Source organism: Gymnoscopelus braueri (genome assembly GCF_963280865.1).
Source record: "Gymnoscopelus braueri genome assembly, chromosome: 7".
Lineage (NCBI taxonomy): Eukaryota > Metazoa > Chordata > Actinopteri > Myctophiformes > Myctophidae > Gymnoscopelus > Gymnoscopelus braueri.
Genome location: NC_137608.1, coordinates 35,792,892 through 35,817,273, shown reverse-complemented (window position 1 = coordinate 35,817,273; position 24,382 = coordinate 35,792,892).

The following is a 24,382-nucleotide window of genomic DNA, read 5'->3' as shown; positions in this document are numbered from 1 at the left end:
TTACAGTCAGAGGACAATATAAAATAAGTAGGACATTCTTTTTCATTGTATGCACAATTTGCACTATTGATGACATAATTTGACATTGCTTTTGTTGACACTTTTATCCAGAACTACTTTTGATAAAATGATGAATATCCTCCCTAAAATCAAACCAATATTAAGGTAGAACATGATCCAGGACAGGATAGGGCCCAGGCAATATGTCTGTGACTGTAGAATGATAATGGAAGACCAAAGGTGTTCTGGATCTAAAGAATGAGGTGAAATATAGATAACTGTAAGCACTAAGGAGTGAGATAGAAGGGTTTCTCTGATCTCTTCCACAAAATTATTATGTATAGCCAATGTTAATGTTCAAAAGTCCAGCAGCTAGCTATAGCTTAAAACACATATCATGGCAGTCTCTTTATCTATATTATATGCTTATATAATGGTTGCAGGAAGAAATGAAAATATTCTGTCCTTTTGCATCTTTGTTTTTTTTAATGTTATATGTAAATGGAGGACTGGGCTGGACTGTGTCTTGTGTTTCTAATGCAGGTCCTTGTAAAAAGCTGTAGCTCCCCTGTGTGGTATGCTGCTGTAAGAGCACTTGGCACCACAGGGGGAGAGAGGTGGGCATTTGGGTATCAGAGAGGTGTTCCTGTGCAGTGGGTTGAAACATGGTACTATGCCACAACAGTGGTTAGGTGTTCCGTTAGAACATGGCACTCTACTACAGCAATGGTTATGTGTTCCACTACACTGGGCACAATGGTTAAGGGGTTCCACTATGGCACTGTACCACAGCAATGGTTAGGAGTTCCACTAGATTAGTTCACAGAGGAGATTGTGTGCACATCTTGTACCTGTATTTAGGCCAGGTGCTGGACATCAAGGCAAGAATCAAGGAGAAGGTAAAACGGTGTGTTCATCAGGCATGATGAAGACCTATAAGGTCTATAAGGACCTATAAGGTCTAATAAAATACGTTTTGGGAGCTTTAAACCAGTGTGCAGATATTTTACCCTCTCCTTGGTTCCACTAGATTAGGCCATTACATTTCACCATGTGTAATGATGAAGGATTTTACAAGGACATGGCAATGTAGAATCCGGCACTATACCACAGTAATGGTGAGAGGTTGAGAGGTTCCATTCCCCTACTGCACAAATGGTAGAATGTGGCACTAACACTGTGGGGGTTCTGGCTTCCATTCCATGTGTAGCTCCACACAGCTACAATACAAACAGATAATAAGATACAAAAAAACAAGATAAAACAATTTTAATAGTGAGTCTTAAGAAGATATCGTTGCTGTCGGGTGGAAACTATGTCCAAAACTATTACTTTTCAGAAAATGGAAAAAAAACGTGTGTTCCAATGAATGTATTATTTAGTCACCCACGCCATTAATACTTTTCATTAGTTAAATATTTATAAAACCCACAGACGTAACCAGTTTAAACCTGGCATCCGTATTTTAAGCATGTCATAGGTGAAAAAAATCAAAAATGCTCAAAATGTTTCTAGATTTTTATAAAACAGTGACAATTGCAGATTGAACTAAACGTGTCACATTGCGACACTTTGTTAGCTTGTAGATTGGCTATGTCATATGATCAACACTGTCATGTGATGAAGTTTAAAATAGGGCACTCACTCATTTGTGAAGAAAAAGAAAACATTAAGAGATTAATTATTCAGGTACAAGATTTGTGCCTGACAGCGATGATGTTTGAAAGAGGATACTTAGCTTGCCTCCAGACAGCAGTGCAGTGGTGGGACAATGGCACTCACTGCAGGTACATGCAAATGTGTGCCTTGATGATATGACATGGTCTGTCATCACCAGGCTCTCCTTATGACAAACATGTGACAGCGTTCCCTACATCTCTTCCTGTGCATCCTTCTCCTCTGCTCAAAGGAGTTATCGAGGCTAGTATTACTCAGAGTCTCGTTGACGTCTTTCTTTGAATCTGCTGTAAGTGTTAAATAATGTGACACACACATATTGACAAGCACAATGTTCACAAGCTGACAGCCAGTCGTACACTTACCCTTACGGGTCCTTTTTTTACGCTCAGGGTTAAATTAACAGTCAGGATTTGTTTGTGTATATGTGTATGAAAGTGTGCATTTATACGTGTAGGTGTTAACACAACACAGAACGTTGCAAACGTAATATTATATATTTGTAAACACCGATATAGCTGTGAACACACTCGTGCATGTGCAAGCTCACACAAACTCGTACACTCACACTCACACCCAGCCGGCTATTTGTCTCGGGGCTCTTTGGTCCAAGGTGATGTTTATGGCTGTTGTGTGATGTGCTGAGCATCAGAGACTGCTGGAGTGTCTAAAGCCATATCAGGTGTCTCCAGACAGATCAGATGGCTAGGCCTGATGGCCTGGGTGGAGTGGAAAAGGGCTTTCAGTTGGCATGTACCCTCTCTGGTCAGCGGCCACTTCAGTGGTTCCCCCCGACACCCCACTCCTCCCTGTTCACCCCTACAAATATTTACCTGACATGTCTCTGTGGGTGGCGAACACTCCAAAGAAACATAGAGTACACACATGCACATGCACAGGCAGAGACACATGCACACATGTTGATGGATGCACAGTTGCACGGGCACGCGCGCACACACACACACACACACACACACACACACACACACACACACACACACACACACACATGCACACGCACACACACATGCACGCAGACACACTGATAGATAAAGGCACAGCAGTGCACTCAAACATGTATGCTTGCGCACAAACAGACACGCACGCACGGGCGCGCACACACACACACACACACACACACACACACACACACACACACACACACACACACACACACACACACACACACACACACACACACACACACACACACACACACACACACACACACACAAACACACCCCATGCAGTGAAAGATTGATAAAGACAGATGTACGGCCACACATACACATGTTGATGGATGCAAACTCACGGACACAGGCGCACACACGTGCAAACACATGCACACTTACACTTACACACACACACACACACGCACACGCACACGCACACGCGCACACACTGACATTTAATGCCTGCAAGCACTCTAACAGGCATGCACACACAAACACACACACACACACACACACACAAGGCCATGGGTATTCCCGTGTCAGGCCTTAGTGATGTCGGTGCTTTGAGGTTGTGTTTACTGATGCAAATTAGCCGCTGGCGGGGCCTTCACAAGAGCAGCGGGCATGGAATTCTACTTGGGTGGTGGGGTGGAGTTCTGTCCAGCTGCCTCCAACTTCTCCACATTATCCAATATCCATCCACTGACCTGCCCTCCCTCCACAGCCCACCACACCCCACCTGACCAAGAGAAGTATGCAGTTTTGCCCCCTGCATTCATCATTTGGTATGAATTGAAGCTTGTATACTCTATGTTGCACTGTAATCGGCACTAGATCACAATAATAATAATAAATATAGCTGCTAGCAGCAATACGGGGGCCAAGTAATTAAATATGCAATATGCGCAATAAGCCATGGAAACATAATAGACTGACTTTGAGAGAAAAAATACTATGCAATTAACAAATGAGCATTGGAAACAGCTGAGCAGAGTTCTGAGGGATTGTGGATATTAAAATGCATGTCTTTATTATGTTGTTTATAAATGCAAAAACTCTTTAAAAATAAAATAAATATTCAGTTATCAAGACAAATTTGGCAATTTCTCAGCTTCATCTACAGAACAGAAACAATTGTAGTATTCTAATTAGGCTGTAGCTTTTCATCACTATTCCTGGCCAATCGGTTTTACCAGGGCCTGGAATCAAACCTGTGGTCTTCTATTTCCCACAATTCCCAGGCATCCTCTCTACGCATTTAGCTACAACAGCCTTGTTTAAGTTTGCTGAAAAGCATAATGGTTTGTCTTCTGTCATGCACCATGTCCGTTTCACTGGGACATTACATCACAAAATTCAAAATAAATACAGTCAAAAGGCCCTTTCATGCTGTCTTTAAAAAGTGGACGTACCTTAATTAATCAAGTCATGATTTCTGTGCTGCAATTTGAATTAAGTCTGGATAAGCCGAGATTCGAAACAGGGACCTTCTGACTGATAGGTAGAAACTCATATCTTCTGAGCTACTGAAATCCCAGAAATGAAACTGAGAGAAAGTAGCCCATGCACACCTTGCACAGCTGTTTCTTTTAAGAACACAGAGGGGGCGGGGCGTTTGGGGCCTTTAGCATGCTGGGAAGTGGAGTAATGGCTGTTTAAAGCCCAGCCAATAGGAACACAGAGGGGCGTGGCTTAAATAATTGCAGCCTATCCCTATTGGCCGTCTAAGAGCACCTACCAAGTTTGGGGGCGTTTTGAGCCCCTTGGTGCTACATGTTACATTTGTGACGTAAAAAATCCTAGGAGGAGATAGAATTTAACAGTTTTTCATATAATTCAAAATGGTGGGAGATGACACACTTGTTCATTATGAGGAGACGCATATGTGTAATGAAGTTTCATGGCTGTAGGTCAAACGGTTCATGAGTTATGCCTGTTCAAAGTTTTTCAAATTGAGTGCTATAGCGCCACCCTTTGGCCAATGGTTGTGAGTTTCATTTCTCTCTAGTTTTTCATGACCCTCTACCATACTGCCAAGTTTCATAAAAACTGGCCGCAGTGTTTTGCCTGGAGCGGTGGAAGAAGAATAAGAAGAACGCTAACAAAAACAAAAGGGGTCCTACGCACTAACACAAAAATATAATACAATACAAATATAGCTTAAAGGAGCTACACCATGAATTTAAAAAAAATATTTGATATTTAATATCATATGGTGCATGTCCCTCAAACCTTTTTCAAAAGGTTTGAGCCTAAATCATCACTCAGATATACTCATCCCAAGTCAATTGTCTCTGGCTTATACAGCACTTTCAGCTGCAATACCAAAACGTCCTCTTGGGCAGGGGGGGGCTACTGAGCAATTCTGTCTGTTAATTAAAAAAAAAATTAAAATTATTTTAAAAAAAAATGGAAAAATTCTGCATAAAAAGAAGCATCTAAGAAAAATACAAAATCGAAAAAAAAACACTTTGAACATTTTTTAACAATTCCACCAAGTGTTTGAGGTGCCTGTTTCACCCACTTCCGGGGGGCGGAGACAAAATCCGAGCCCGAAGTATTTGTTCGTAGACCCCCACTTAGGGGGGGTATAAAAGTTTCGGAGCGATTCGGGCACTTTTCATTTAACATTGGGTTTGCCATCATTAATGTTTGTGACATCATAAACATTTCCATTCTGAGATCGCCTGTTCAGACACGCCCATTCTGGAAATCCATGAAATGAGAAGGAATGACTGAATTTAAAAAAAAAACATTTTTTGGGGTACAAGAGACACTGGGGACCCCAAAAAATACAAAAAAACAAGAAAAAGGTGATTTTCATGGTGTAGACCCTTTAAGCAGTAATGAGGAGCCAAGCATCCAAGAGCAGGGACCAAAAAAACAATGACAGCCTAGTATGACTTGTGACGAAGAGCAAGTGTCTTCTGTTCAATTTAAAGTGGATCAATTGTTGGGGAGATGCTTTCAGGATTTGCACCCAACTGTTGGCACCTTTGCTATGGTTCATGTAACCTCGCGTCACCAGTCTTTCCACCTCGGAGGAAAGCCTGGTATGTGTTACTAAAGACCTGTGTGATCCGGTCTAGGCCACGCCTACTGAAAAAAAGAAAGAAAAAATAATCCTCTTTCCGGATTGTCACGATCCGGTTTTGCAGTGCCGCTTTGTTTTGGTTCCCCAATCCCTATTTAAATGGAATAGAATTTCCCCGTGGGATAATACGGATAATACAGACGCTAAATAGTCTCCGGAAAGTACACTCACATTTATATTTAAAAAATAAGCTAAACTACGCCGCATCAAGGATTTTATTAGGACGGACCTATTTTGCCTATTTGACGTCTTTCCGGATTGTGCGTCACCTGATGACGCGGATGACGCGCATGGTGACGTAGGGCTACTTCCGCTCCCGACCGGATCATAGACCCGAAAAGCTTTGCTTCCCAGGCTATGGTTCATGTGACTGTTATGACCATAGGGCCTGTATTTTAATTCTATTTTTTAAGTAAACAAATATAAACAGTGGACATAAGCCATAATATGCATTATTTACCCCTGCCAAAAAGTTATAGCAGGTCCTACATGTTTACTGGAAGGTAATCTCTGCATAAAAATGGCTTGGTTTCATTCTTGGGGGTTATATTTAAAACATTATAGCCCAATCAGTCGACCTCTAAAAGGCCATATACTGTATGCCATAAAAAGCCAACTTCCTCCTGCCAAAAAGTGATTGTAGTACCTACCAGGTGACTAAAAGTGTGTTTCTACTTAATAATGACTTGGTTTCTTTCTTGAGTGTTATATTTCAAACATTATAGCCCAATCAGACCAATAAAACAGTGGACATACCTCTAAAAGGCCATATAAGGCATAATGTGTGTGCACCCTGCCAAAAAGTGATTGCAACTCCTACCTGGTGACTGGAAGGTATTTTCTGCATCAAAATGGCTTGGTTTCATTCTATGGGGTTATATTTCAAACATTACAGCCCAATCAGTAATATACCAGTGAATATACATGTAAAAGGCCAAGCCATAATATGCATTGTTACTCCTGTGTAGTTGGGCTATAATGTTTGAAATATAATCCCCAAGAACGAAACCAATAAGCCAGAAAATACCTTCAAGAGACCAGGTAGGAGCTGACATCACTTTTTGGCCTTTCAGAGATATGTCCACTGGTGTATTGATCTTTTTGGGTTGTTTGAAATATAACCCTCAACAATGAAACTAAGCCATTTTGAGGCAGAGAATATCTTTCAGTCATCAGTAGTAGGAGCTTCAATCACTTTTGGCCAGCTCAAAAATGTTATTTTGATGGATACATTGGTCTGGTGGGGCAGCTGCACACCACCCGTTTCGAAATTGAACATAATGTATTGGAGGCAGAAAACGAAACTTTGAACAATCACCTGCACGGAATTTATTGACAAAGTATCTCATAACGTGTCTACAGATGATGTGGATACAAAGAGGATAACACAAGCTTTCGGTACAGCTGCAATGTTGGTGAGTTTAACATCATTTAGGATAGGACTTTTCGGTTTCAATGAATGGGCTGTCAGGTGGTTGGTATTGCAACTAGATGCCAGATAGCATTGTGGCATCTGAAGTAAAACATAGTCATGATTCACAATAGGCCTGCCGCCTATCCGCGATCTCATACGTTTAGTTTGTTGTCATAATCAGTGAGATTATTGTCAGGTGCGGATGTTTCGGTCGACGAGGATGGGATGGGACAAGTGCCCCACTCGTTATAAGCTTATTTTACGGATCTTACTAACGACTTGGAATGCACATAGTCAAGAAAGAAGTTATTCTATCTAAAGGTAAGGCTTATTCTGAGTATTCTGAATTCTGAGTGTTGAATGACATAGCCTTGTATAAATTATGTTTCAGCGCCACAAAGGCGTGGAGAGTGTGTGCGTGCGTGTGTGTATGAGTGAGAGAAAGACTGATATTGCAGTGATTTTTTATTTTTTACATAGGCCTGCTCTGTAATTGTTTTGCATTTAGTCCCCATACAGTCCATTTATGATGAAAAATAATGATATTTAGCATGACATGTTGCATTAGTGTGTGAGTTGCATTCAGATTCAATGTGAGGGGTAATATAGCATCTGTAGGCCCATTATATCTATGGTATGGTATCATATGTGTAGTACTTTAGCTATAAGTTCATGTAGGCATATGGTGTTTATAGTCTTATTTAACTATTTTAGGTGTAAACTATGAGGAGGGGGGTGGCACTATTTTGGTTGGTGTTAATCCAGGCCTCTGTGCAGACCTAGATGAAATGCACAGTGATGGAAGAAGCACTCAAAAGTACCAATACCACAATATAGAAATACTCTGTTACAAGTGAAAGTTCTGTATTCACATTTTACTTGAGTAAAAGTACAAAAGTATTAGCATCAAATTGTACTTAAAGTACCAAAAGTAAAAAATACTCATTATTGCAGAAAGTCCCATTTCAGGTTTCAAAATGTATAAAAATCTTTAGAAAATAACAGTTCTACAAGCTCACAATGCGCCGCAGAGCAACGCGTTATGAGCTTGTAGATCAGCTATTTTCAAATAGCTGGAGTACAAAATAGGGCTTAGGTTAATGTATGTTTCGCCTTAATAATACAAATCTGAAAAGTAAATAGTAACTAAAGCTGTCAAATAATTTTATTGGAGTAAAAAGTACAATATTTGCCACTGAGATGTAGTGGAGTAGAAGTATAAAGTATCAAAAAATGGAAATACTCCAGTAAAGTAAAAAATACCTCAACATTGTACTTAAGTACAGTACTTGAGTACAAGTACTTAGTTACTTATTTTCACCACTGGAAATGCAGCATGTTGCATGGGTCTTTTCACGGTGCTGATGATGTCATTGAGAAGAGCCGCTCAGCATTGGAAATGGGATAATGGGTGGGAGCAGTTTTCTTGTTTTTGCTCCTCTTGATTTTGGTAGAGCAGGTCACAGTTTTTTGGCTTGTTATGGCGCTGACACGGTCGGTCCTCCCAGTACAAAGAGTGTCTGTCAGCGCCTTGGCTCTGCTGCACTGGCTAACAACTTCCTAGCTGACTCACTCAGGGGGACCAGTCTCAATAGTGTTACCAAGTTGTAGTTGTACTTGACTGGCTGATCTAAATGCATGGGAGGGAGTGATGTAATGTGATGTGACGTAAGACTGAGATTTTCCATGCAGGCAAAGATGGTGATCTCTATTTTGTGCTGTAAGAGGTCACAAGGAATGGTATGATTATAATCTGTTTGGATGAGAGATTGAAGTTTTGTGTAACAACATTTTATAATGAAGTTTATTTTTATAGTGTCATTCCTTTTGATTTGACAATCACACTTTCTCCATCGCTTTCTGAATTTCTGTATCTATAAGCTAGCATTCCGTTTCTCTCTTTTTGTAATTTTCAGTCTTCCTGTCACTCTCTATCTCTAACTCTTTCTCCTCTCTCTCTCTCTCTCTCTCTCTCTCTCTCTCTCTCTCTCTCTCTCTCTCTCTCTCTCTCTCTCTCTCTCTCTCTCTCTCTCTTTCACTCTCCCGCTCAGTTGATTTATCCCCTGTTCTGTTTTTTCTGGACCACATGGCCCTGGAGTTTGCACTAAGACCACTCATCCAGAACCCATGTCATTCAGATCCAGTTAAATAAATGGCCCCTATAAATTTCCTCCAATAATAAGCGTGGGCACTGGTGGAATGTGCGGTGCTTCGTTGGATCAGGGGGGACAGGGGGCAGGGAGAGAGCGAGGGGCGACCATACGCGCCTCGGCGCAGTGTGAGAAATCCCGGTTGCTATGTGTGCTTGTTAAAGACTGTTCTGAGTAAAGTAGGAGGGTGTTCATGGTGCTGCTGAGGGAGGAGGTTTGTTTCGCTCACCAGGAGCCGCAGCAGGGGTGGGTGGGAGATTCCAGGCCCCTGTCTGCTCCGTACCTGGAACGAGACCTTGGGGACACTTTAAATCAGCCCACCCAGAGACGGAGACATAGATGGAGACAGAGGCTGCAGTGAGGGCCCCCGCTAGCTTGGGCTAAGTCCGGTCAAGTATTTATTTATGAAGTGAAAATGAGGTTCTCACAAAGTGGTTATGAATACAGATAAAAAAAACAAGACAAATTTGAATTATTAGTTTTGTATGTGTACACGCTTGCTTGATTGAATACAAGTCTGCGAAAGGAACACCACCAAGGCAGTCAAAATATTTGTCAGTCATTGAGACCCAGTGAGAAACTGTGGTCTGTTCTTCTCTGTTATGTCGTTTATAATAAAACCGGAAAGCTATTGAACGCATGGAAACCCCCAAATCCAGTTAGATTCTTTCATTAATAATTCATTTGTTTTTAAATTTAAAGTTAAAATGGTTCTTTGTGTGCTAGTTTCTTTATTCTTGAGCTTAATAAGTCAAGTCAAAATTCATTCTCAATTTCATTAAGCTGCTTTTGTTTTCCTTTGTTTTCTTGAACTACTTGGAGATATGAAAACTACTTGGAGATATGAGGTTCTCAAACAATGGCAGTCTTCATTAGTGCACCGCAATTTTCCTCGTATCGAATAATGAATAAAATTGTCTTGTAATTTTATATAATCTGCCATACCATTTCGCATAGCACCCCACAGTGAAGCAGCAGGTCTAGAACATGTCTTTACTTGCTTTAATTACAGATTATTTGTCCAATAACTATTCAGTTTCTTGGGCAAATGTTCAGCCATTCTTCACCCTCCCCATCCACTAAGACTCCAGTGCATTTTCCTGTTAATACATTAAGAATTGAAACACTTGAACTTTGACCTTTAACATTTTCTTATTTTTTTATTCTCCTGATGCCTTGTTTCTCTTTCCTCGTCAGACTCTAACACCATGTTTACCCTCCATTTGATTTATCGACCATTCCTGCGGTGGTAGACTGGCAGCAGCGCATGAGAAAGCATCAAGCCCCCCACGCCGTTGCGGCACTGCAAGACTCTGTGGGAAATGGGAAAGCTCAATATTATTTCTGCCACCGTGCTAGGGATGCGCTTATACGGCCTGCTGCGTCATGCTAGCTTAGCTAGCGGCCATGATGACTCCAGTTAGGTTGGGGAGAGGAGGAGGGTGGTGGGTTGATGTGGAAAGTGTCCCACTTATAGCACAGCACAGGGTTAGTAATGACAAGAGAGGGAAAGATGGAGAGGGGTAGGAGCAGAAGTAGTGGTACACAGTAAAATCCTCAGTGTTCGTTTATCTATTTGTAAAGGTCTTTGCACACTGGGTGCATGACTAAATAAACTGTCCAAAAATTGCCATCAAGGATGTATTTTGCATCAAACCTATTCATATAGTTGATACCTGATTCATACAGGTTGATGACTTTATTCTCTGAGAAAATTGAAATAAAAAGTGTGCCACTTTATTGTGGCGGTTATTTTCGGGCACATCATACAAACATACTTTACTGGTGTTGTCTTAGAGTGTCCATTTGGTTACATTTGTACACTCAGATTTAAATGAACACAAGATTTTACAGTGTACAGAGTGAGAGAGAGGGTGAGCAGGTACATCCAAGGTGCCTCCTCTCCACTTCCCCGAAACCATTGCCCTCTGGGAGTTAACTGGGCAAGGTTGGAACTGTAATGGCTGCACGCTCTGCTGAGCCCTCCCTCTGTTAATCCACCCACTCATCCACCCACCCACTGTGGCGCAAACGACATTACCTGGTGCTATAAAACAAACATGCCTGGCCAGGCTTTGAACTGAGTCGGGCTTTTGTTTTGATGGTGTGTGTGTGTGTGTGTGTGTGTGTGTGTGTGTGTGTGTGTGTGTGTGTGTGTGTGTGTGTGTGTGTGTGTGTGTGTGTGTGTGTGGTGGGGCTAAAATGATCATTTCCAATGTATTGGAGGTTCTAGTGCAGTCGTCGTTCTCAAACATTTTCATGTCAAGGACCCCCAAATTCTTATGTCTTTGGCCACTGAAAATATTTTGTGCCAGGGTCCCCGATAAAAGATTTCTGTTCCAAATTATTCTAATTTCCAACACAGTCGTTCAAACATTTTTCAAAATGTTTCGAACATGGCTGATTTCAGAGGTTCAACTGTTCCTCATTTTGCTGGGTACCCCCTCGAACCGCCTCAAGGACCCCTGCGAGTCCCCTGGACCCCAGTTTGAGAACCACCGTTCTAGAGGTAAGGCAGGGTGAGGTTTTTATTGTGGGTGGGGGTGGGTTGCCTGAAATACGATGAAAAAAGTGAAAAACAAAACGCCCCCCCAAACCTAAAGTCTCCCCCTCCCCTAGACCAGGACTGCCGTGTGTGGCGGCTGAGTGACTAAGGCCACTGTGTGATGCCATTGACCCAAAACCCGTTTACTGCCTCAGATCGCTGCCCTCACCCCCTCCTCTCGTCTTCCATCGTTTACCAGCACCACCCGCCTGCTTGCTTTCCACTCCTCCTCTCCTCTCTTCTCCCCTCCTCTCTCCTCTCTCCTCTGGGAGGATGATGACAAATCACCATGCACTTTTGGAACTGGGGCTGAGGCAACGTGCATCAGCGCCAGTCCTCTACCTCTCCTTGTAACCTGCCTGGTGTGCTCAGCGAAGAGATTCTTCATTTTGGAATGAGGCAGCGCCCCGTCTGCCTGATCCAGTCTTAACCCATTCAGTCCGGGAACGCATCTCTTGTCATTTTAAGATTTCTTTGGCTATTCAAAAATAGCAGATATACTATGAGCTTGTAGATCTGCTATTTTTGAAAAATCTTGAAAATATTTGCAAATCTTTGAATATATAAAATGTTATATTTTGCTTCTGTGGGTCCGTGGAACAATTACTTTTACAAATGTTCTCTTTAAAAAATATATATATTCAAAGATTTGCGCAAATATTCACGATTGAAAAAAAATTGCAGATTTATGAGCTTGTATATCTGCTATTTTTGAATAGCCAAAAGAAATCTAAAATGACGGAGATGCGTTCCCGGATTGAATGGGTTAAAACCCGTCTTATACTTCGTCGTACCGGCGGAGCATAAATTAAGCGTACTGTCTGTCGCCCACCGCCAGCCACACAAGAGCTCTTGCTTGTATCTGTGTGTGTTTCCCATATCGCCATGGTGGAGAAAATAAACACTGTTGGAGCGCAATGTTGATAGATTGGTAAAGCAGCCGCCACTGGAAATATGGACGCCAGCCGCAGCCAAAAGAGCTGAGCATTTATCATAGACAGGAAAATGGATACTTGATATGAATTGGTTGAATTGTGTGTGACTGTTAGTGCAGGTTATGTTTGCTTACCTGTTACGTAAATTGGTCTGTATTTGTCTTTGAAGGTTATATATATCTGCATGTACTTGTCACATGGTGTGTGCGTGCGTGCATGTGAGCGCTTGTTTGCATGTTTTGATATTTGCATACCTGTTGCTTAAAGAGGTGTGCATGTCCTTGGATGCCTGTATGTTTGTCATTCGGTTTGTCTGTTTGTCTATCTGTAAGCTGTTTGCGTTGCTTAAATTAATCCCTATGCATGTGTACAAGCTCTCTAGATGCGTATGTGCATTGCGCCGTGCGCGTGTGTGTCTGGATTCCATGCTAGGCTGTAGTCTCAGACTCAGACAGCAGATTTATCACTCTCACTGCGTTTACCTGCCACTTCCCAGAGCTGCATGCCCAGTGTAAACAGCGTTTATCATTACATGCAAATGAGGCCCTCTGAACCACGGACGTCCACAAAGCCTCCATTCTATCCCAGGGTGGTTTACAGACGTATTGAACCCGATACCTCAGATTACAAGCTTATTTCAGACATTGTGTAGCGCTTTGCAGAGGCTCACACTACACAGCACCTCCCCCAGGCCCTGCTGTAAATGGAAAGGTTTTGATTCAAGTAGGCTTAATTAAATCAAGTCAAGACCAAAAATATTTTCTCAATAACAATTCAACTTGCTTCACGCGATAGGCAAGCAAAAATATCAATAATACCTGGAGAATAAAAGTGCTGCCTGAAATTCAATGATAATTATTTCTTCTAATGAAAGTCTCAACAAGTTAATTCAAAAACGTTTTGTTGTCCAGTTATCAATCATTTTGAAGCTAGATGTAAAATAAATTCGCATTTGTGAACTTCAAATAAGCCCCACTATTGTGGAGCCGTTATTAAAGTTATGGTTATTATGTGCTTGCTGAGGATAACTGTCACATTGTTTAACTTGGCGTGAACAGGAGTGACAAGATTTTTGCCCTGACCTCATTCCCCTCCTTCTTTCTCCTCCTCTCTCCTCCTCTTTGTTTCTCTCACTTATTCTTTCCCTGGCTGATTGTAGTAATCTTGCGCTGACTTCCCAATATATATAGAGAGCCACCTCCAGGTATACACACATCCGCCTCCACAGACCTGACAGCCACAGCACTTGTTGCTGTAAAATACGACGTGAGGCCCCCACTGGGAGGTAGTGGAGATTTATGTGGCACTAATAAGTACTATCTCCTCTACAGATCACAGCAGGAGATTGTGTGTGTGTGTGTGTGTGTGTGTGTGTGTGTGTGTGTGTGTGTGTGTGTGTGTGTGTGTGCGTGTGTGTGTGTGTGTGTGTGTGCGTCAGAGAGAGAAAAACTGCTACTCAGCTAAATGCATGCTAGAAGAGACTGTAAGTGACAGAGAGGAAAGGGAGAGAATGAATCACCTTCAGTGTTAACACTTAACATTGTTTGTTTGTATCCTAACTGGACCACAATGAAACGAGTTCCCAGGACCTTTTTGTGTTATCCTTTTTAGCCTAAATGTCTGACTGTACCTCGTGCTGGTTTACATTTCTGACTAATAAAGTATTCAATCACTCAATCAACTCTCAATAATTTAGCCTGGGATCCCCTGGAACCTCTTCAAGGACCCCTGGTGGTCTCCGGACTCCACTTTGAGAACCAGTGCAGTACAGTATATGAACAGTATCAAAACATATGCATATTTGTGAAACGCTCTGTATTAATTTGTGGAAACTTTTGTAACCATTTGAGATTGTAGCCTACAGTATATAGGTGTGCATTTTGTGCATGTACTGATATGGATCAGTAGGATGGGAAAGTGTTCCTGTCTCCAAAGGTTTGCAAAAGTGTGTGTGTTCTCGCTTTTTTTGCACGCACGCACGCACACACAGTCTCTCCCTCCCCACTAAGCCATTTGCACCCAACCGCCTTTTGACAAGCCAGGCCAAGCTCCCAGGCTCCTCGGCTCTCAAAAGAAGCCTCCAATGACGAGGCTGAAGTTAAGTGCTGTGCTATTGAGCCCGGCTGTGTGCTGCTGTGTGCCGTGTGGGGTTAAGACATGTTGGTTTGACATGAGCTGCCTTCCAGTCAGACTTAGCCCTGACAAGGCCACAATACAGCCGGTATCTGTACTAATAAACTAAGACTGGTGCACACAAAGGAGGCAGACAGCCCTGCTAAGACACTGACCTTCTGTGTGTGAATGCGTTCTCGTGTGTGTGGCCTTTTTCCCAATGTGTCTGTATATTATTTTGTATTTTTGACTGTGTGTGTTTGTGATACTTGACTGTGTGTGTTTGTGTGTAACTTTGCATGTACATGATTATTTATGCATGCAAATGATCGTGTGTGTGTGTGTGTGTGTGTGTGTGTGTGTGTGTGTGTGTGTGTGTGTGTGTGTGTGTGTGTGTGTGTGTGTGTGTGTGTGTGTGTGTGTGTGTGTGTGTGTGTGTGTGTGTGTGTGTGTGTGTGTGTGTGTGTGTGCGCGCATGTATGTGAGTGTTAGTTCACCTGTGAGTGGGGCCTATTCATCAAGTGAGTGATGAGCTCATTAGGGTGGGGCTGATGGAGGGATTGGAGCAGTGTATGGGGAGGATCGGAGGAGAGTGTGGGCTCGCGGCCCAGCTCAAATCCAAGGTTAATCCAGGCCTTTTCACTCTGGGGAGTCTAGTTAGCAGGGGGACTTGTTCTGCTCTAGACTAGAGAACAGCAGGCAAGAGAGAGAGAGAGAGAGACGGAGATAGTGAGGGAGATGGAGGAGGAGAGAGAGCCACACAGACAGACAGAGATAGACAAGCCAAATTCTAATACCCAAATCTCTGCTCACTCGCTCACTCCACACTCGGTCCTCCAGCATAACCCGTAAATAGTTTTCTCCCAAATGGTAATTTGTTTTTGGAGGAGCCGAGACCGGAGAGCGGGTGAGTTGAGCTCTCCTAGGTGCTTGGAGCGTCAAACAGCGAGTGTACATCGAGTGTAGGCTTCAGGACTAATTCACGAGTGGACTGAGCGAGTATGGAAGTTGGCGTATTGGAATTTGGCTACAGAGAAGGGTAGACATGGATGTAAACTGCAGCTGGTGTTTGTTCTGTACAGTATGTGTGTGTGTGTCCTCTTTTCTCTCTGCTTGTCCATATCGGTCTCTCATAGATAAAATTAAAATAAAACACACACACGTTGTCGTTCACATTTTCTTGGTCTGTGTTCCAATTGCTTTTGTTGTCTATTATTGTCTTACCATGTGCACGACACGTGCACAAGTGTAAGAAAAAGCATATCATAAAATATTTCTTTTCTCTTTTCTTCCATCTCTCTCTCTCTTGTCCTTCTTTTGTACCTGCCATCTCCATATCTCCATCTCTTTTTGTCTCCCCTGTCTATTTTCATCCCCCATTCTGTCTTTTCTTCCTTTCTTCCTTTCTCGTCTCATTTACACTTTCTACCTTTGTATTTGCCCGTCTCTAGCTCTGCCTCTTCTCTTGCTCCCTCCCTATCCCTTTCTCTCTCCCATCTTTTTGTCTCTAACTCTCGCTTCTGCCTTCTCTTTCTGTCTTCTTCTGTGTACTCTTACTTCATATTTTCTCTCCTATTCTCTCTTTTTACCTGGCTCCCTCTCTCTATCTCTAACATTTCTCTCTCTCTCTCTCTCTCGCTCTCTCTCTCTCTCTCTCTCTCTCTCTCTCTCTCTCTCTCTCTCTGTGTCTCTCTCTCACTTCCACTCATGGCTGATTGATCGTTTTGAACCACTTTTGGTCAATGGAGAGTTACACAGGAAACGGCAGTAATTAAGAAATATTGAGATCTATGTATTTGCTTTCCCCCACAACGATCATTAGCAAAAATCTGTGCTGCTCGTTTATCACCGGCGATCGGCCGGCTGCTTGGCATGGGACGCCCATGTATTCAACGCACTGCCGCAGGCCTATCCCAGCATTCCTTTCAGTGATGACCTCATTAAGGATTCATTTGGTGTTATATAAACTCATAGGCCTCTGGGAGGTATGATATGAGGCCTGGACCACTGCTCATTTGTCTCCTATGCAAACAAGTCTCTGTTTGTGTGCGTGTGTGCGCGTGCACCATTGTACTTAAAAGATGCTCAACTCTGGAAATACATACATTATATATTGCAATAGAAGATTTGATTTTCTGCCGGGGCCAGGCCGGGTACTAATTTTCCTCCACTTCCTCAGGCCAGCTTCTTGAAGAGGATCTTTTGAGTCCTTGCTGCGTGTATTGATTTGCTCCTTGGAGCTCTCAGACTAAAAGACCCTTCCCAACTGCGCCTGTGTTGGCTCAGCCCATTGATTTATGGTCCGAGTGGAGGGAATGTGTGAGGTTTGAGCGATTGGTCGTTAATTGTGTGATCAGAGGAAGTAATAGAGCCGTAATATCCTGTGGTCCCGGTGTGTGCATGCGGTGAGAGTTTGATATACACTCTGGGTTTGTCTGGCCCTGGCAGTGATTCATGGAGCTCTCTGTGTCCAATGTTCTCCACTCTCTCTCTCTCATTCTTTCTTTCCCCTTATCTTTTACTTCTCTCGCCTGCTCCCTCTCATTCTCTCTTGTTTTGAATGAATGAGAAATCTCCCCTTCTTCCACAACTGCAGTCAATATGCTCTTGAGCAAGGCACCCTACCCAAGCTGTTCTCTTATAGTGGAATCATATGGACCTTTTTATGCAGATATCCCTTCAGGCAGAATATGAACTAAAGCATATACTACATGTATAAACATGGTATAAAGTCTTTGTGTAAGGAAAACAATCATTGTTTAGTCTCAGATTTTATGTTGTAGAAACAATGCACAAAGGAGATAAGAGAAAAAAGAGAGCGAGAGAGAGAGCATGCAAAGCAAGGGAGAGAGAAAAGAGAGGGGGTGAACCCACAGGAGAGAAGAAAAGAGGTTTAAAGAAGGGAGGGAAGAGAAAAGGAGTCTCACTTCTCTCTTTTCTCCTCCCTCCCTCCCTTCCTTGACACTGGTGCGTGTTGCAACCTGCAGCATCCCAATAAAAGGAAGAGACAATTAAAAAGCTGGTTGGTTTCCTGGAGAAAAGCCACAGCTATGTGAGGAGAGCCACCAACGGTGTGTTTGTGTTCTTCTGTGCTCTGTTTAACCACTTAAGCCCTTTTTAAAAATGTTTTGAAATTATTTTGTGGTTGAAAATCTGCAAGCGTTGTGAGTTTGTAGATCTGCTATTTTGGAACATTTTGGAACATCTTTGCCTATAATGGCCAAAATAGGGACGCCAGGGTTAATGTGGTTAAAGGAACAGGAGCGCATTCCACAAAAGACGTGTTCTTTTGAAGGTATTTTTTTTTCTGCTTAAAATTTAAAATTTAATTAAATTGATCCTTCAACAGAAGTGGTATCACATGAACCTAATAAAAAAATTGTTTTAAAACATATTTTATTTGATACATACATGGAAGGTTTGACAATTGAGGATAAAAACACAGAAGTCCTAGACTTATTTCCACAGAATCGAAAAACATAGACATGCATAAATAAAACAGAGAATACAAAATAATTAATGTTTCAAAAGCTAAAAACAAATTACAGCAAATACATTACATTCTTTGTTCAAACAATACAATAACAAAACAATTACAATAAAATGGGACTGTCACTGAAATACAATAAGGCAATAAATTAGGAGCTAATTCAGTCTGTTGCCCTCCCTAGTAGTCAGGATTTAGTTCTTTAAAAGTGCTCAGGCTAGGAATCAATTTAATCTCTGTGTCTAGGTTGTTACATTGGCACCTAAATATGCAAAAGATCCTTTACAGATCTGATTTCAAAATGCAAAGAGGTGTAGCCTCTGGTGGTGTAGGTGTTTTAGCATCATTGTACAATCGTACCGCTGTACTTTTTGCAAACTGTTAATAACCTATTCAATCAATCAATCAAACCCAGCACTTTCATGGCCATATTTCTACCATCCAGGTTGCTGTCCAAAATACAAACCAAGTACTTAACCAATGACTTAACTGTCACTGGTTCATTATTCAACACAACCTGCACAACATACGCAGTAAACCATCTGAATATGTGAATAAATAAATAAATTGGTAAAAAGTTTGTTTAATTTAGTACATACCAAGGAGTTTGAGCACTGAGGCCTTTCCGCAAATTGCTACATGTCTAAGAATGTTTAGAGAGTGGTTACCAGTGGTCACGAAGGACATACCACCACGTTGGTGGCATGACTGGAAAAGGGACGATTCTAACGTAACATTTTTAGCAGAATGTGCTCTTAAGAATAAATTCCCTGGGCACCGATGGCCGAGTGGTTAAGGCGGATACCACATATAGGCTCTAATGCCTGACAGCGAGTCGCAGGTTCGATTCACGAGCCTCACGACCTTTGCTGCGTGTCACTTCTCATCTCTCTCTCCCTGTTTCCTGTCATTCTCAACAGTACTATCCAATAACGGCAGAAAAGCCCAAAAATATCTTAATTAAGAAGTTCCAAATATGTTTATTTTAAATAATCAAGCTCTAAGATTTTTTTATTTTATTCTGCATGCATGTTGGTGTTTATTTTCTGACTGTGAGGCACATTGAGTTTGACTGTGCTTGAGCTTGCTGCTATACAAATAAAGTTTAACTGGTCTAAAACATTGTCTTAAGTGGTATAGGAGAATCCCACTGTGCTCCCAGGGGTTAGCAACCCGGTGTCCTGTGTGACCCCAAAGGATGCAGAGGAAGACTTTTGGAAATCCATGTGTGTGTGCGTGCGCGCTAGAGCCCCTGAACTTCAACCCTTCATCTCAGGCGGTCCGGCCACGGCTGGTAAGCCCCTAAAAGACGCCCTTCTTTCCTTCAGTCCCTGGGGAGAGCGGCCCCCAACATTTATGCAAAGTCAATATGGGCTAATTGTAGGATTATGTTACAAGCCAAATTCTTCTTGAGCCCATTAACAACTGTAGTTAATTAGAAGTTAGAGGAAGAGGCACAGAGGGGGCGTGTGTGTGTGTGTGTGTGTGTGTGTGTGTGTGTGTGTGTGTGTGTGTGTGTGTGTGTGTGTGTGTGTGTGTGTGTGTGTGTGTGTGTGTGTGTGTGTGTGTGTGTGTGTGTGTGTGTGTGTGTGTGTGTGTGCGGAGAGAGAGAATAAAAACACAGAACCAGAGAAAAAGCAGATTGAAAACATCTTCGGTTACCACGCACAAACACACAGAGCAAGAGACACGGCACTCTTTTTTTCTTTTCTTTAGAGGGACCTCCCAGACTAAATCTCTTCTTCATTGGTCTTTTATGTGGCAGGGATTTGTTTAAATGAATCAGGGGATCAGAGGACTGACTCACACATTGTCAGAGTCACAGCTAGACCAACACGCCTGTCTGTCAAGGACATTATCTATACTCAGCTGAAAACACATTAGTCTGTCAATAAGACCAACATATAATGATGGAATCAAAAACACAACTGTTGCTAAAATGTGCACAAGATGCTGGGAATGACATGTATATCCTATGATACCCAATATCCCATTATAGGGATCATCTCCTTGCATGTGCATAAATATAAATATAGAAGTTTGGAAGAAACACTCATCATGTCCTCATCTTCCACAGCTACTGTAGGTTAAGAGTAAAATAATTGTATTCTTATGTACCTGTACACAAGTTGTAACAAAGTAACCTTGAATCTTATGGGCCCAGATGACAAGGTTGCTGCTTCAATTCCTGATACATAAAATGCTCAGTGCTTCCATTGTGGCCTGGAACAAAGGTATCTATATAACTTTAAAGGCAGCTTAGGTGCTCAAACCTATTATATTTATTGCATCGGAGCTGCAAGTGTGCTATAAATATGAATGCATTCAATATATTAGCTATTCACGCAATAGTCATAAACCATTTGTTCACTTTAATATCATATTTAACGTAATATTTCACCTGGTCGGGTAACCTTACAATTTGTGATACCTGCACATTAGTAATGACAGAAATTTTGCAGAATAATTGCAATAAATAATAATACATATTTTATTTCAAATACAAGTTAGCAGTATAAAAACACAAAGATCAACCAGGTGCTCAATGCAGATATAAAAGTTAAAAACGTAGACTAATGGTGCTTCTAGGATCAACAGGAACCATGACTGCAAGAAGAAAAAGGACATGTCTCACGTTTTCTGACACTATTTATGGACATGTATGTTTGTCAGTCTCATACTTGCCCTGATGAAGACTAGCTCGGTCGAAACATGATGGCTTTTAAAACTTTGTAATAGACATGATACAAGTACATTGATTTGACGTCCTCTCCTCCGTTCCTTTTTGAGTGCTCGGATCTTTTTTCTATTTTCACACAAGTTAGCAGTATCTTGTATTGAGGTAAAAGTAGTGAAAAGACAATTCTCTGCAGCAGTTATGTGGAATGGGTTACTTGCAAACCTTAAGTCAATTAGCTCCATTATTAACTTCAAGTCCTCCAGAAAGAGGTTGCTGAATAGCAGCTGGACCTAACTATTAATTAGTTGCGTTGTAACACATTCCTTTTAAAGTACCCATGTTGTTCTTTGCGATTTTACTAGCATATTGGAATTGACTGTATTTATTTTGGACTATATTCTCTCTGCATGTCTCTGCTACCCCCCAAACACATGGCACTCAGTCTACACACATTTGCACTCAAAGGACCACAATGGAAATAAGCTCTCAAGCTTTTTTGTGTTCCATCCTTTTGCCTGGAATTTCGTCGTTTTTGGGGCATGGCCACTTGGTGTTTGGTGTTTGGCCATTTTATTTAAGGCACAAATGTCAAATGCCAGGGCAGGAAGGCCACCAAATAAAACAATGATTTTAAGTCAACAGAAATAAAGAATTGTATTAAATATATGCATTTTTCGGTGAAAAAAAAAGAAGCAGTTTATTTCACAAAATAATGTATTGGTATTTTAAAATGACCAATACTGGTAGAAACTACTGAGTGAAAAGTTCATACACGCTCAGCCCTCGACTAACCAGAATCACTGGACTTATTTGAAAATGGGGAGTCAGGATGAGTCAGAATGTCAACAAAAGACACTGGTGTTTAAAAACCGTATTGACAGGAAAGAGGCAGTATGGTAGTGAGCTATGGCAATGTGTGTGGGGCATCAAGACCACTGGCCTCCATTAAATTCCTGCCCTATGTATATGCATTTTTGTCAATAAAAACATCAATGAATCGATCAATCAAAAAATGGGATACATCACATCATAACATCACATTCGGTACATAGCAACTGGAATAGGCTACATTGCACTTATTATATATTTATTCTACATTCCGTGCCAGAACTGGCCAACAACACGTCTCATCACTTCATGTTGTGAGCTTGTAAATTGTCTATTTTGGCGTGGGATACCGTCATATTATGAATTATAGAGGAGGTGGGGGTGTAGTCGCGATGTGTGATCTTCTATTTTCACGGCGTGACACTGACATACAGTATGACACTGACATATGACATTGTAGAAATCAGGCTTAAGTGGTTAACAGATAAGAGTGTTGTTATCCTACTTTATCCATCTAACCTACCACACAGAACCACTCTTACCAGAAAACCTCATGCATATGCAGGGCATTGGTAAGTTGATGCAGACTATTCTCTGAAGTCTAGTCTCTATAGTCAAAGTCGCTTGTATAAGTTGATGATTGTACATTTGTCTGCATCTTTTTTTTTTATTCTAAATTTTTTATCCCGCGATTTTTGTAACCCATTTTTTTCACCCGGTGCCAATTTCCTAAGTGATCCTGGGCACTACACCAGCCCTACACCAGTATTACACCTGTCACCCCACAGTAGGGAGGCCAGGGCCGAGCTCATGCTTCCTTCAGGCATGAGAGCCAACTGACCTTCTTGTCACCTGACAGGGGGGAGTTTCCCTGGTTGGACGTAGCGCGTGGAAGGAACACGTTATTCCAACCAGTTCCCTTCCCCTCCATCAGGCGCCCCGGCTGTCATGGGGGAGGCGGTATAGTGACCAGGATTACTACATGTTTTTGTGAGGGTATTAACTACCCTAGGAGACACGGGGAGAACATGCAAACTCCACACAGAGTAGGCCCTTTCGCCAACCCCACCTAGGGTATGGGCGCTGATGACGCGGAGGAGAAGACACGCCCCCAGTGCCCACAGCGTCCCCGGCGGGAATCGAACCCAGGACCTTCTAGCTGTGAGGCGACAGCGCTACCGACTGCGCCACCGTGCCCCTTTGTGCATTTGTCTGCATCTTATCTCATACATTGATCAGTGAACTGATGCCAATTCCATCCTGATGGCTCTTTCTACTCCCTAACAAGCCACAGTGGATTTATGGATTTGAACATAACCTTCTGTCTCTCTAAAGTTGTCTTTAGAAGAATGGCCTTCTTCTCAGGTGGACAGCCAAACTTCTTTCAAATTCTCTCATAAAGATAAGATGCCTGAGGGAATATTTTAAGTAGCTGGTATGTAGATACAAGTAGTATAGTAATAAATATAGTAATGGAAGGGAGTTTCATGTTTCAAGGTTTCGTTTGAGCTTCACTGTTAATTAAGTAGAAACAATTTGTTGCAACCTTCCCCAACCCTATCAGCCATCCGTGACAGAGCTAATTTCATGACGGCCATGTTCACAGTGCCCCGGCTTTATTGTCCGAGCTGATTTCACCACTTTCCTGTTCAGATTCAGAATTATTGGCCAAAATCAAGTTTAACACTGCGCACATAGCCAGGTAGTGTTCTTTTTTTCTTTTTCCTGGTATGAACCGCTAAAAAGCTGGGCTATTTATAGATGATTGTAAGAAATTCTACATATTATGGAACGCATTTCTCATATATCAGTACAACATGACTTAGCTGAATTAGTGGCCTAAGAAGTGTTATGTGACTAATGAGTTGTATAGACACTGAACTTGACACAAATGTGTCTTCTGTCCTAGGTGTCAGATGTGAGTGCACACTACACAAACACACATTGCGGAAGGAGATGACAAGAAAGAGAGGACGAAGAGAACTGTGGTTAGACAGTGAAAGGACAGGACGATGGATGAAGGAGGAAGAGCTAAGAGCAGTGAGAGGATGGAAGGACAAGCAGGTGTGAGGTTGAGGAGGGGTAGAGATGAAGGGAAAGAAAGGGTGAGGAGTGAAGGGGACGAAGTAGATGGAAGGAGGCGGAAAGGAGGACCTAGGAGGATGGAGAGACAGAAGCAGAGGCGTCTCTCAGACACCCCCCTCACCCCCCAAATCGTCAGGCTGGCTTCACACAGCACTAAGCCTGCTTTATTGAATCGTGTGTTGTCTTTATGAAGGCCAGGCTAAGACAGGGCTAACAGGTGCCAGTCTCGGGGGGACGTACATTAGGATGTCCCCTTTGACCCCAGCAGGGGCTCTGACAGCTGCGGTGTCTGTGGGGCGAGACAGGGTAGGCTGGGGTGTGGGGGGTGTTGGGAATATTTGTGGGTGTGTGTGTGTCTGTCTGTGGGGGGGGGACAGACATAAAGAGGTCAAGGTCAGAGAAGACATTACTGTGTCGTTTGG